Source organism: Athene noctua, chromosome 6 (genome assembly GCF_965140245.1).
Source record: "Athene noctua chromosome 6, bAthNoc1.hap1.1, whole genome shotgun sequence".
In the NCBI taxonomy this organism is placed as follows: Eukaryota; Metazoa; Chordata; class Aves; order Strigiformes; family Strigidae; genus Athene; species Athene noctua.
Window position 1 is genome coordinate 1,744,325 of NC_134042.1, and position 14,517 is coordinate 1,758,841.

Sequence of the window (14,517 nt, forward strand, 5' to 3'; positions counted from 1 at the left end):
CTCTTTTCAAAGGCTGGCATCGGTCCTGCTCCTCCTCCTTCAGATGCTCCCTCTTCTGGAAACAGGCACTACCCGGCCTGCTTTCCTGCTGCCACTTTGTCATCCAAAGTCAAACGTGGCATGGATCATAGTTCTTTCTTACAGACTGAAACAAAGAAGTTAGAAACACGAGAGCAAACTAATGATAAAAAGAAGAAAAAAAAACCCTATCACAACAATAAAAAATAAAGAGCAAAAATTCAAAGAAAAATAGCCATTCAAATCGTTATAAAAATAATTATAAGATATGCAAAACAGAATACAAAAATATTTAAATATCATTTTAAAAATAGAAAAAGATAATTATCAAAATGTAAAAATATCTTTTAAAAAATAATTCTAAACTAGGTGCAGGAACGTTTGGGGATTTTTGGATGCCAAGATGAAAATCATGTGAAAATAGTTCATTCCCCCCAAAAGAGAGAAAAATCACATTCTTCAAACTTTGCAGTTTGCTCTCAAGAGCACCTTCTTGCTGCATCCGTCACTTACCTGCTTTCCTCTTCCCGGCAAAGATTCCTCTGAACCAGAACATTCATGCCTCTGTCCCTCCACACGACGCAGGGCAGTCGTGACTTTCTGTGGCCCTCCCTTCCCTTTGCCAGGCTTCCAGTGAAGGTTTTTCAAGCTAAACCGAGGATCGCCTCAGCCCGCGCCTGGCTACACGTGTGCACCACGTTAATGCTTGTGAGCGTCTGCTCTGAAACGGGCCGAGAAAAATACAGTAAAATCCTGTTAGCGCTTGGAACCTTTGTGATGGCTGTCCTCGAAGGTGGCTTTAGAGCTGAAAGAGTCCGGACCTTTCCGGCAAATAACGGTCTCCTTGGGAGGGAAGGGAAATAGGGAAGGGAAAGGTGCTTCAGCTGCAAGAGACCTCACTTCCCTTTGCTCCAAACAGACGGGACGCAAGTCCTGCACTTCTCCAGGTTTACAGGGCTGCTGCAGGAAATACTCTCCTGTAATTCCTGCCAGTGTCACGGAAAGAACTCTGCAGCTGCACCATTTGCACCTCCCTGTCTGGATTCACAAAGAAATCATGTGGCAATTCCCAAGAGCTATGAAGAGGAATCAGAAAATCACACTGAAGAAACTAACAATCACAGCACAACCACATGGTCACAGAAAGAAGGAAAGAGGGGCTCAGCTCTTGGAAGTTGTTCCGACACATCATGCTTGTATACTAATCCTCTGTCTGAGAGATCAACAGCAGAGTAAATTCTCTTCCCACCACCTGACTATGAGAGGACCCAAACTATTCTACTTTATCAGGTAACGTATAACCGGTTCATTCCAAGGCATCATCCTGAGGAAGAAAAGAACAAGAAAAAGATTTCAGGCACTGGATATGATTAGAGGGAAGGAAGATTTTTGAAATGAAAAGAGAAGAAAAAAAGAAGCCTGGAACAAAACCCTTGAGAGAGCTTCTAAAGAACAGGGAGCATGTCAAAGGCAGATGAAACATGGAACCAGAAACCAGACAATTGTTTCTTCTCTGAGACTACAACAAACTACCACTAGACAGATTATTTAAAGGTGAAAAAAGTGCTTTTTCCACATTGCAAATAAAGAGTTAGCAAGGTAAATGCCTCAGTGCGTGCGTCTCTTTCTATTTATTGCATGATTTTTTCACAAGTCTTTGTCTCATACCAGTAAAGAATTAAAGCAGTGGCCCAACGTGCCTTCTGAACCAAAACCTTGCATTCCAGCACGTCCAAGTTCCTCGCACAAGCACTGTGAAAGCGGTGAACTAAACAGCTACTTACGCTAGAGTCAGGATAAGCTACTGATATGACAAGTTCTGGCAACAGGAAAATGTCCCCTACCTTTCTTCCCATCTGTGAACACGCTACGCCTGGTAGAAGCCAGCCCTGCTGTGAGCAGGAGCTTGGGATCATTTTCAAAGCACGTTAAACTGTGCACACTGAGATTGGTTGTATCCTGCAGGGGAGGCAGGCTGGAAACTTAGAAAAAGGAAAAAAACCACCACTAAACTCCAAAGTTATAAAAGGCATGGTAACAAGGGAAGCAAACAGGAAGGCATGCTCTGAAGATGCAGTGCCCTGGAGTGCTTCATATCCAAGCGTGACTCACAATGAAGGTTTTATCTGATCGAGTCGATAGGGTGGCAAGTCCTGGCTCCTGACAGGCTGGCTTCTTCCTAAAATCCTCTGGAGATTCCTCAATGATATACCCCATATTCTACTGAGAGCTGCTGCAGTGCCCTGAGATGCCAGATAGCAGCCACACTCATCCAAGGAAGATAACCAGAATTTTTTTCCTCCCTGATAACACACGCTCTTCTCAGGGATCTGACCAAGGTTCCTCCCAGACAAGTCACAAACTGACCTGACACTGATACAAGGCCCTGAAATCCCAGCTACAGCCCAAGAATTCTCCAAGGAGGCCACAGAAATGTTTTTTACCTTCTGGAGACACCTCCTCTCCAGCTTCCACCCAGATCTTCTGACAGGCATCTCCTGCTCTCTTCTCTCTGGTTTAGGGCCAGCACATCGCAGGCAGCAGCCCCTGACACCTCCAAAGGAGACAACCGAGATCTGTTTTCTCCTGTAAAGAAAGATTTTGGCTTCAGCATCATCCCACGCTTCCTCACAGGCACGTTCTGGTGTCTTTTCACGGGGATTTCGCAAGCCTAATCCTGGGTAGCAAACCCAGACTCCTCCAAGGAAGGAACCCAGATGATTTTTCTCCCTGATAATTCACTCTGTTCTCTGGGATGTGACCAGGATTCCTCCCAGACATGCCCCAGACTCTCCTGCACCCTGCTGCAGGGATATCAGATCCAAGGAAGCACCCTCACACTCCTCCAAGGATGCCACCTGAGATATTTCTGACCTTCTGACAAACTCTCCCACCTCCACAATCCAATCATGATCCCTCCCAGGAAAGGCCTGGAGTCTTTTCAACTCTGCTTTAGGGAGGCCTAATCCTGGGTAGCAGCCCCAGACTCCTCCAAGGAAGATACCCAGACCGATTTTCTCCCTGAAGAATGGTCTATTCTCTGGGATCTGACAAAGATTCCTCCCAGACATGTCCCAGACTGTCCTAAGAGCTGCTGCAGAGCCCTCAGACCCCAGCTTGCAGCCCCAGACTACTCCAAGGATGATACTCAGATGTATTTGTCTCGCTCTTAGCACATGCTCTTCTCAGGGATCTGACAAAGATTCCACCCAGACATGTCACACACTGACCTGACAAGGAAACAGGGCCCTGAGATCCCAGGTACAGCCCAAGAAGTCTCCAAGGAGGCCACAGGAAATGTTTTTACCTTCTGGAGACACGTCATCTCCAGCTTCCACCCAGATCTTCTGACAGGCATCTCCTGCTCTCTTCTCTCTTTGGTTTAGGGCCAGCACATGGCAGGCAGCAGCCCCTGACACCTCCAAAGGAGACAACCGAGATCTGTTTTCTCCTGTAAAGAAAGATTTTGGCTTCAGCATCATCCCATGCTTCCTCACAGCACATTTCTGGTGTATTTTCGCGGGGATTTCGCAAGCCTAATCCTGGGTAGCAACCGGAGACTCCTCCAAGGAAAGTACACAGATGATTTTTCTCCCTGATAATCCACTCTCCTCTCTGGGATGTGACCAGGATTCCTCCAGACATGCCCCAGACTCTCCTGCACACTGCTGCAGGGATATCAGATCCAAGGAAGCACGCTCACACTCCTCCAAGGATGCCACCTGAGATATTTCTTACCTTCTGACAAACTCTCCCACCTCCACAATCCAACCATGATCCCTCACAGGAACAGCCTGGAGTCTTTTCAACTCTGCTTTAGGGAGGCCTAATCCTGGGTAGCAGCCCCAGACTCCTCCAAGGAATATACCCAGACCGATTTTCTCCCTGAAGAATGCTCTATTCTCTGGGATCTGACCAAGATTCCTCCCAGACATGTCACACACTGTCCTAAGAGCCGCTTTAGTGGCTTGAGACGCCAGGTAGCAGCCCCAGACTCCTCCAAGGAAGATACCCAGACAGATTTTCTCCCTGAAGAATGGTCTATTCTCTGGGATCTCACCAAGATTCCTTACAGACATGTCCCAGGCTGTCCTAAGAGCTGCTGCAGTGCCCTCAGACCCCAGGTAGCAGCCCCAGACTCCTCCAAGGAAGATACCCAGACCGATTTTATCCCTGAAGAATGGTCTGTGCTCTGGGATCTGACCAAGATTCCTCCCAGACATGTCCCAGGCTGTCCTAAGAGACGCTGCAGTGGCCTGAGACGCCAGGTAGCAGCCCCAGACTCCTCCAAGGATGATACCCAGACGTTTTTTTCTCCCTCATAACACACGCTCTTCTCAGGGATCTGACCACCCTTCCTCCCAGACATGTCACACACTGACCTGACACGGATACAGGGCCCAGAGTTCCCAGGTACAGCCCAAGAAGTCTCCAAGGAGGCCACAGGAAATGTTTTTTACCTTCTGGAGACACCTCCTCTCCAGCTTCCACCCAGATCTTTTGACAGGCATCTCCTGCTCTCTTCTCTCTTTGGTTTAGGGCCAGCACATCGCAGGCAGCAGCCCCTGACACCTCCAAAGGAGACAACTGAGATCTGTTTTCTCCTGTAAAGAAAGATTTTGGCTTCAGCATCATCCCACGCTTCCTCACAGCACGTTCTGGTGTCTTTTCACGGGGATTTCGCAAGCCTAATCCTGGGTAGCAACCCCAGACTCCTCCAAGGAAGGGACCCAGATGATTTTTCTCCCTGATAATTCACTCTCCTCTCTGGGATGTGACCACGATTCCTCCCAGACATGCCCCAGACTCTCCTGCACCCTGCTGCAGGGGTATCAGATCCAAGGAAGCACCCTCACACTCCTCCAAGGATGCCACCTGAGATATTTCTGACCTTCTGACAAACTCTCCCACCTCCACAATCCAACCAAGATCCCTCCCAGGAACAGCCTGGAGTCTTTTCAACTCTGCTTTAGGGAGGCCTAATCCTGGGTAGCAGACCCAGACTCCTCCAAGGAATATACCCAGACCGATTTTCTCCCTGAAGAATGGTCTATTCTCTGGGATCTGACCAAGATTCCTCCCAGACATGTCCCAGGCTGTCCTAAGGGCCGCTGCAGTGGCCTGAGACGCCAGGTAGCAGCCCCAGAAACCTTCAAGGATGATACCCAGACGTTTTTTTCTCCCTCATAACACAAGCTCTTATCAGGGATGTGACAAACCTTCCTCCCAGACACGTCACACATTAACCTGACAATGACACAGGGCCCTGAGATCCCAGGTACATCCCAAGAAGTCTCCAAGGAGGCCACAGGAAATGTTTTTTACCTTCTGGAGACACCTCCTCTCCAGCTTCCACGCAGATCTTCAGAAAGGCATCTCCTTCTCTCTTCTCTCTTTGGTTTAGGGCCAGCACATCGCAGGCAGCAGCCCCTGACACCTCCAAAGGAGACAACTGAGATCTGTTTTCTCCTGTAAGGAAAGATTTTGGCTTCAGCATCATCCCACGCTTCCTCACAGCACATTCTGGTGTCATTTCGCGGCGATTTCGCCAGCCTAATCCTGGGTAGCAACCCCAGACTCCTCCAAGGAAGGTACCCAGATGATTTTTCTCCCTGATAATTCACTCTCCTCTCTGGGATGTGACCAGGATTCCTCCCAGACATGCCCCAGACTCTCGTGCACCCTGCTGCAGGGATATCAGATCCAAGGAAGCACCCTCACACTCCTCCAAGGATGCCACCTGAGATATTTCTGACCTTCTCAGAAACTCTCCCACCTCCACAATCCAACCAAGATCCCTCCCAGGAACAGACTGGAGTCTTTTCAACTCTGCTTTAGGGAGGCCTAATCCTGGGTAGCAGCCCCAGACTCCTCCAAGGAAGATACCCAGACCGATTTTCTCCCTGAAGAATGGTCTATTCTCTGGGATCTGACCAAGATTCCTCCCAGACATGCCCAGAATCTCCGACACCCTGCTGCAGGGATATCAGATCCAAGGATGCACCCTCACACTTCTCCAAGGATGCCACCTGAGATATTTCTGACCTTCTGACAAACTCTCCCACCTCCACAATCCAACCAAGATCCCTCCCAGGAACGGCCTGGAGTCTTTTCAACTCTGCTTTAGGGAGGCCTAATCCTGGGTAGCAGCCATATACACCTCCAAGAAAGATACCCAGACCGATTTTCTCCCTGAAGAATGGTGTATTCTCTGCGATCTGACAAAGATTCTTCCCAGACATGTCCCAGACTGTCCTAAGAGATGCTGCAGTGCCCTCAGACGCCAGGTAGCAGCCCCAGAATCCTCCAAGGAAGATACCCAGACAGATTTTCTCCCTGAAAAATGGTCTATTCTCTGGGATCTGACCAAGATTCCTCCCAGACATGTCACACACTGACGTGACAAGGAAACAGGGCCCAGAGTTCCCAGGTACAGCCCAAGAAGTCTCCAAGGAGGCCACAGGAAATGTTTTTTACCTTTTGGAGACACCTCATCTTCAGCTTCAACCCAGATCATCTGACAGGCATCTACTGCTCTCTTCTGTCTTTGGTTTAGGGCCAGCACATCGCAGGCAGCAGTCCATGACACCTCCAAAGGAGACAACCGAGATCTGTTTTCTCCTGTAAAGAAAGATTTTGGCTTCAGCATCATCCCACGCTTCCTCACAGCATGTTCTGGTGTATTTTCACGGGGATTTGGCAAGCCTAATCCTGGGCAGCAGCCCCAGACTCCTCCAAGGAAAATACCCAGACCGATTTTCTCCCTGAAGAATGCTCTATTCTCTGGGATCTGACCAAGATTCCTTCCAGACATGTCCCACACTGTCCTAAGAGCTGCTGCAGTGCCCTCAGACCCTAGGTAGCAGCCCCAGACTCCTCCAAGGAAGATACCCAGACCGATTTTCTCCCTGAAGAATGGTCTATTCTCTGGGATCTGACCAAGATTCCTCCCAGACATTTCCCAGACTGTGCTAAGAGCCGCTTGCAGTGGCCTGAGACGCCAGGTAGCAGCCCCAGAAACCTTCAAGGATGATACCCAGACGTTTTTTTCTCCCTCATAACACACGCTCTTCTCAGGTATCTGACCAATCTTCCTCCCAGACATGTCACACACTGACCTGACACGGATACAGGGCCCTGATATCCCACGTACAGCTCAAGAAGTCTCCAAGGAGGCCACAGGAAATGTTTTTTACCTTCTGGAGACACCTCCTCTCCATCTTCCACCCAGATCTTCTGACAGGCATCTCCTGCTCTCTTCTCTCTTTGGTTTAGGGCCAGCACATGGCAGGCAGCAGCCCCTGACACCTCCAAAGGAGACAACCGAGATCTGTTTTCTCCTGTAAAGAAAGATTTTGGCTTCAGCATCATCTCACGCTTCCTCACAGGAACGTTCTGGTGTCTTTTCGCGGGGATTTCGCCAGCCTAATCCTGGGTAGCAACCCCAAACTCCTACAAGGAAGGTACCCAGATGATTTTTCTCCCTGATAATTCACTCTCATCTCTGGGATGTGACCAGGATTCCTCCCAGACATGCCCCAGACTCTCCTGCACCCTGCTGCAGGGATATCAGATCCAAGGAAGCACCCTCACACTCCTCCAAGGATGCCACCTGAGATATTTCTTACCTTCTGACAAACTCTCCCACCTCCACAATCCAACCAAGATCCCTCCCAGGAACGGCCTGGAGTCTTCTCAACTCTACTTTAGGGAGGCCTAATCCTGGGTAGCAGCCCCAGACTCCTCCAAGGAAGATACCCAGACCGATTTTCTCCCTGAAGAATGGTCTATTTTCTGGGATCTGACCAAGATTCCTCACAGAAATGTCCCAGGCTGTCCTAAGAGCCGCTGCAGTGGCCTGAGACGCCAGGTAGCAGCCCCAGACTCCTCCAAGGAACATACCCAGACCGATTTTCTCCCTGAAGAATGGTCTATTTTCTGGGATCTGACCAAGATTCCTCCCAGACATGTCCCAGGCTGTCCTAAGAGCCGCTGCAGTGGCCTGAGACGCCAGGTAGCAGCCCCAGACTCCTCCAAGGAACATACCCAGACCGATTTTCTCCCTGAAGAATGGTCTATTTTCTGGGATCTGACCAAGATTCCTCCCAGACATTTCCCAGACTGTGCTAAGAGCCGCTTGCAGTGGCCTGAGACGCCAGGTAGCAGCCCCAGAAACCTTCAAGGATGATACCCAGACGTTTTATTCTCCCTCATAGCACAAGCTCTTCTCAGGGATCTGACCAACCTTCCTCCCAGACATGTCACACACTGACCTGACAAGGAAACAGGGCCCAGAGTTCACAGGTACAGCCCAAGAAGTCTCCAAGGAGGCCACAGGAAATGTTTTTTACCTTCTGGAGACACCTCCTCTCCAGCTTCAACCCAGATCTTCTGACAGGCATCTCCTGCTCTCTTCTCTCTTTGGTTTAGGGCCATCACATCGCAGGCAGCAGCCCCTGACACCTCCAAAGGAGACAACCGAGATCTGTTTTCTCCTGTAAAGAAAGATTTTGGCTTCAGCATCATCCGACGCTTCCTCACAGCACGTTCTGGTGTCTTTTCACGGGGATTTCGCAAGCCTAATCCTGGGTAGCAAACCCAGACTCCTCCAAGGATGATACCCAGACCTTTTTTTCTCCCTCATAACACAAGTTCTTCTCAGGGATCTGACCAACCTTCCTCCCAGACACGTCACACACTGACCTGACACGGATACAGGGCCCTGAGATCCCAAGTACAGCCCAAGAAGTTTCCAAGGAGGCCACAGGACATGTTTTTTACCTTCTGGAGACACCTCCTCTCCAGCTTCCACCCAGATCTTCTGACAGGCATCTCCTGCTCTCTTCTCTCTTTGGTTTAGGGCCAGCACATCGCAGGCAGCAGCCCCTGACACCTCCAAAGGAGACAACCGAGATCTGTTTTCTCCTATAAAGAAAGATTTTGGCTTCAGCATCATCCCACGCTTCCTCACAGGCACGTTCTGGTGTCATTTCGCGGGGATTTCGCAAGCCTAATCCTGGGTAGCAACCGCAGACTCCTCCAAGGAAGGGACCCAGATGATTTTTCTCCCTGATAATTCACTCTCATCTCTGGGATGTGACCAGGATTCCTCCCAGACATGCCCCAGACTCTCCTGCACCCTGCTGCAGGGATATCAGATCCAAGGAAGCACCCTCACACTCCTCCAAGGATGCCACCTGAGATATTTCTTACCTTCTGACAAACTCTCCCACCTCCACAATCCAACCAAGATCCCTCCCAGGAACAGCCTGGAGTCTTTTCAACTCTGCTTTAGGGAGGCCTAATCCTGGGTAGAAAGCCCAGACTCCTGCAAGGAAGATACCCAGACCGATTTTCTCCCTGAAGAATGGTCTATTCTCTGGGATCTGACCAAGATTCCTCCCAGACATGTCACAGACTGTCCTAAGAGCCGCTTGCAGTGGCCTGAGACGCCAGGTAGTAGTCCCAGAATCCTCCAAGGAAGATACCCAGACGTTTTTTTCTCCCTCATAACACACGCTCTTCTCAGGGATATGACCAACCTTCCTCCCAGACATGTCACACACTGACCTGACAAGGAAACAGGGCCCAGAGTTCCCAGGTATAGCCCAAGAAGTCTCCAAGGAGGCCACAGGAAATGGTTTTTACCTTCTGGAGACACCTCCTCTCCAGCTTCCACCCAGATCTTCTGACAGGCATCTACTGCTCTCTTCTCTCTTTGGTTTAGGGCCAGCACATCGCAGGCAGCAGCCCCTGACACCTCCAAAGGAGACAACCGAGATCTGTTTTCTCCTGTAAAGAAAGATTTTGGCTTCAGCATCATCCCACGCTTCCTCACAGCACGTTATGGTGTATTTTCGCGGGGATTTGGCAAGCCTAATCCTGGGTAGCAACCGCAGACTCCTCCAAGGAAGGTACCCAGATGATTTTTCTCCCTGATAATTCACTCTCATCTCTGGGATGTGACCAGATTCCTCCCAGACATGCCCCAGACTCTCCTGCACCCTGCTGCGGGGATATCAGATCCAAGGAAGCACCCTCACACTCCTCCAAGGATGCCACCTGAGATACCTCTGACCTTCTGACAAACTCTCCCACCTCCACAATCCAACCAAGATCCCTCCCAGGAAAAGCCTGGAGTCTTTTCAACTCTGCTTTAGGGAGGTCTAATCCTGGGTAGAATCCCCACACTCCTACAGGGAAGGTACCCAGATGATTTTTCTCCCTGATAATTCACTCTCCTCTCTGGGATGTGACCAGGATTCCTCCCAGACATGCCCCAGGCTCTCCTGCACCCTGCTGCAGGGATATCAGATCCAAGGAAGCACCCTCAGACTCCGCCAAGGATGCCACCTGAGATACTTCTGACCTTCTGACAAACTCTCCCACCTCCACAATCCAACCAAGATCCCTCCCAGGAACAGCATGGAGTCTTTTCATCTCTGCTTTACGGAGGCCTAGTCCTGGGTAGCAGCCCCAGACTCCTCCAAGGAAGATACCCAGACCGATTTTCTCCCTGAAGAATGGTCTATTCTCTGGGATCTGACCAAGATTCCTCCCAGACATGTCCCAGACTGTCCTAAGAGACGCTTGCAGTGGCCTGAGACGCCAGGTAGCAGTCCCAGAATCCTCCAAGGAAGATACCCAGACCGATTTTCTCCCTGAAGAATGGTCTATTCTCTGGGATCTGACCAAGATTCCTCCCAGACATGTCCCAGGCTGTCCTAAGAGACGCTTGCAGTGGCCTGAGACGCCAGGTAGCAGTCCCAGAATCCTCCAAGGAAGATACCCAGACCGATTTTCTCCCTGAAGAATGGTCTATTCTCTGGGATCTGACCAAGATTCCTCCCAGACATGTCCCAGACTGTGCTAAGAGCCGCTTGCAGTGGCCTAAGACGCCAGGTAGCAGCCCCAGAAACCTTCAAGGATGATACCCAGACGTTTTTTTCTCCCTCATAACACAAGCTCTTCTCAGGGATCTGACCAATCTTCCTCCCAGACATGTCACACACTGTCCTGACACGGATACAGGGCCCTGAGATCCCAGGTACAGCCCAAGAAGTCTCCAAGGAGGCCACAGGAAATGTTTTTTACCTTCTGGAGACACCTCCTCTCCAGCTTCCACCCAGATCTTCTGACAGGCATCTCCTGCTCTCTTCTCTCTTTGGTTTAGGGCCAGCACATCGCAGGCAGCAGCCCCTGACACCTCCAAAGGAGACAACCGAGATCTGTTTTCTCCTGTAAAGAAAGATTTTGGCTTCAGCATCATCCCACGCTTCCTCACAGCATGTTCTGGTGTATTTTCGCGGGGATTTGGCAAGCCTAATCCTGGGTAGCAACCACAGATTCCTCCAAGGAAGGGACCCAGATGATTTTTCTCCCTGATAATTCACTCTCATCTCTGGGATGTGACCAGGATTCTTCCCAGACATACCCCAGACTCTAATGCACCCTGCTGCAGGGATATCAGATCCAAGGAAGCACCCTCACACTCCTCCAAGGATGCCACCTGAGATATTTCTGACCTTCTGACAAACTCTCCCACCTCCACAATCCAACCAAGATTCCTCCCAGGAACAGACTGGAGTCTTTTCAACTCTGCTTAAGGGAGGCCTAATCCTGGGTAGCAGCCCCAGACTCCTCCAAGGAAGATACCCAGACCGATTTTCTCCCTGAAGAATGGTCTATTCTCTGGGATCTGACCAAGATTCCTCCCAGACATGTCCCAGGCTGTCCTAAGAGCCGCTGCAGTGGCCAGAGACGCCAGGTAGCAGCCCCAGACTCCTCCAAGGAAGATACCCAGACCGATTTTCTCCCTGAAGAATGGTCTATTCTCTGGGATCTGACCAAGATTCCTCCCAGACATGTCCCAGACTGTCCGAAGTGATGCTGCAGTGCCCTCAGACGCCAGGTAGCAGCCCCAGACTCCTCCAAGGATGATACCCAGACGGTTTTTTCTCCCTCATAACACACGCTCTTCTCAGGGATCTAACCAACCTTCCTCCCAGACATGTCAGACACTGACCTGACAATGACACAGGGCCCAGAGTTCCCAGGTACAGCCCAAGAAGTCTCCAAGGAGGCCACAGGAAATGGTTTTTACCTTCTGGAGACACCTCCTCTCCAGCTTCCACCCAGATCTTCTGACAGGCATCTCCTGCTCTCTTCTCTCTTTGGTTTAGGGCCAGCACATCGCAGGCAGCAGCCCCTGACACCTCCAAAGGAGACAACCGAGATCTGTTTTCTCCTGTAAAGAAAGATTTTGGCTTCAGCATCATCCCACGCTTCCTCACAGGCACGTTCTGGTGTCTTTTCGCGGCGATTTCGCAAGCCTAATCCTGGGTAGCAACCGCAGACTCCTCCAAGGAAGGAACCCAGATGATTTTTCTCCCTGATAATTCACTCTCCTCTCTGGGATGTGACCAGGATTCCTCCCAGACATGCCCCAGACTCTCCTGCACACTGCTGCAGGGATATCAGATCCAAGGAAGCACGCTCACACTCCTCCAAGGATGCCACCTGAGATACTTCTGACATTCTGTCAAACTCTCCCACCTCCACAATCCAACCAAGATCCCTCCCAGGAACAGCCTGGAGTCTTTTCAACCCTGCTTTAGGGAGGCCTAATCCTGGGTAGCAGCCCCAGACTCCACCAAGGAAGATACCCAGACCGATTTTCTCCCTGAAGAATGGTCTATTCTCTGGGATCTGACCAAGATTCCTCCCAGACATGTCCCAGGCTGTCCTAAGAGCCGCTGCAGTGGCCTGAGACGCCAGGTAGCAGCCCCAGACTCCTCCAAGGAAGATACCCAGACCGATTTTCTCCCTGAAGAATGGTCTATTCTCTGAGATCTGACCAAGATTCCTCCCAGACATGTCACAGACTGTCCTAAGTGATGCTGCAGTGCCCTCAGACCCCAGGTAGCAGCCCCAGACTCCTCCAAGGAAGATACCCAGACCGATTTTCTCCCTGAAGAATCGTCTATTCTCTGGGATCTGACCAAGATTCCTCCCAGACATGTCCCAGGCTGTCCTAAGAGCCGCTGTAGTGACCTAATCCTGGGTAGCAGCCCCAGACTCCTCCAAGGAAGATACCCAGACCGATTTTCTCCCTGAAGAATGGTCTATTCTCTGGGATCTGACCAAGATTCCTCCCAGACATGTCCTAGACTGTCCTAAGAGCCGCTGCAGTGCCCTCAGTCCCCAGGTAGCAGCCCCAGACTCCTCCAAAGAAGATACCCAGACTGATTTTCCTCCTGAAGAATGGTCTGTTCTCTGGGATCTGACCAAGATTCCTCCCAGACATGTCCCAGACTGTGCTAAGAGCCGCTTGCAGTGGCCTAAGACGCCAGGTAGCAGCCCCAGAAACCTTTAAGGATGATACCCAGACGTTTTTTTCTCCCTCATAACACAAGCTCTTCTCAGGGATCTGACCAATCTTCCTCCCAGACATGTCACACACTGACCTGACACGGATACAGGGCCCTGAGATCCCAGGTACAGCCCAAGAAGTCTCCAAGGAGGCCACAGGAAATGTTTTTTACCTTCTGGAGACACCTCCTCTCCAGCTTCCACCCAGATCTTCTGACAGGCATCTCCTGCTCTCTTCTCTCTTTGGTTTAGGGCCAGCACATCGCAGGCAGCAGCCCCTGACACCTCCAAAGGAGACAACCGAGATCTGTTTTCTCCTGTAAAGAAAGATTTTGGCTTCAGCATCATCCCACGCTTCCTCACAGGCACGTTCTGGTGTCTTTTCGCGGGGATTTCGCAAGCCTAATCCTGGGTAGCAACCGCAGATTCCTCCAAGGAAGGGACCCAGATGATTTATCTCCCTGATAATTCACTCTCATCTCTGGGATGTGACCAGGATTCGTCCCAGACATGCCCAAGATTCTAATGCACACTGCTGCAGGGATATCAGATCCAAGGAAGCACCCTCACACTCCTCCAAGGATGCCACCTGAGATACTTCTGACATTCTGTCAAACTCTCCCACCTCCACAATCCAACCAAGATCCCTCCCAGGAACAGCCTGGAGTCTTTTCAACCCTGCTTTAGGGAGGCCTAATCCTGGGTAGCAGCCCCAGACTCCTCCAAGGAAGATACCCAGACCGATTTTCTCCCTGAAGAATGGTCTATTCTCTGGGATCTGACCAAGATTCCTCCCAGACATGTCCCAGGCTGTCCTAAGAGCAGCTGCAGTGGCCTGAGATGCCAGGTAGCAGCCCCAGACTCCTCCAAGGAAGATACCCAGACCGATTTTCTCCCTGAAGAATGGTCTATTCTCTGAGATCTGACCAAGATTCCTCCCAGACATGTCACAGACTGTCCTAAGTGATGCTGCAGTGCCCTCAGACCCCAGGTAGCAGCCCCAGACTCCTCCAAGGAAGATACCCAGACCGATTTTCTCCCTGAAGAATGGTCTATTCTCTGGGATCTCACCAAGATTCCTCACAGACATGTCCCAGACTGTCCTAAGAGCTCCTGCAGTGCCCTCAG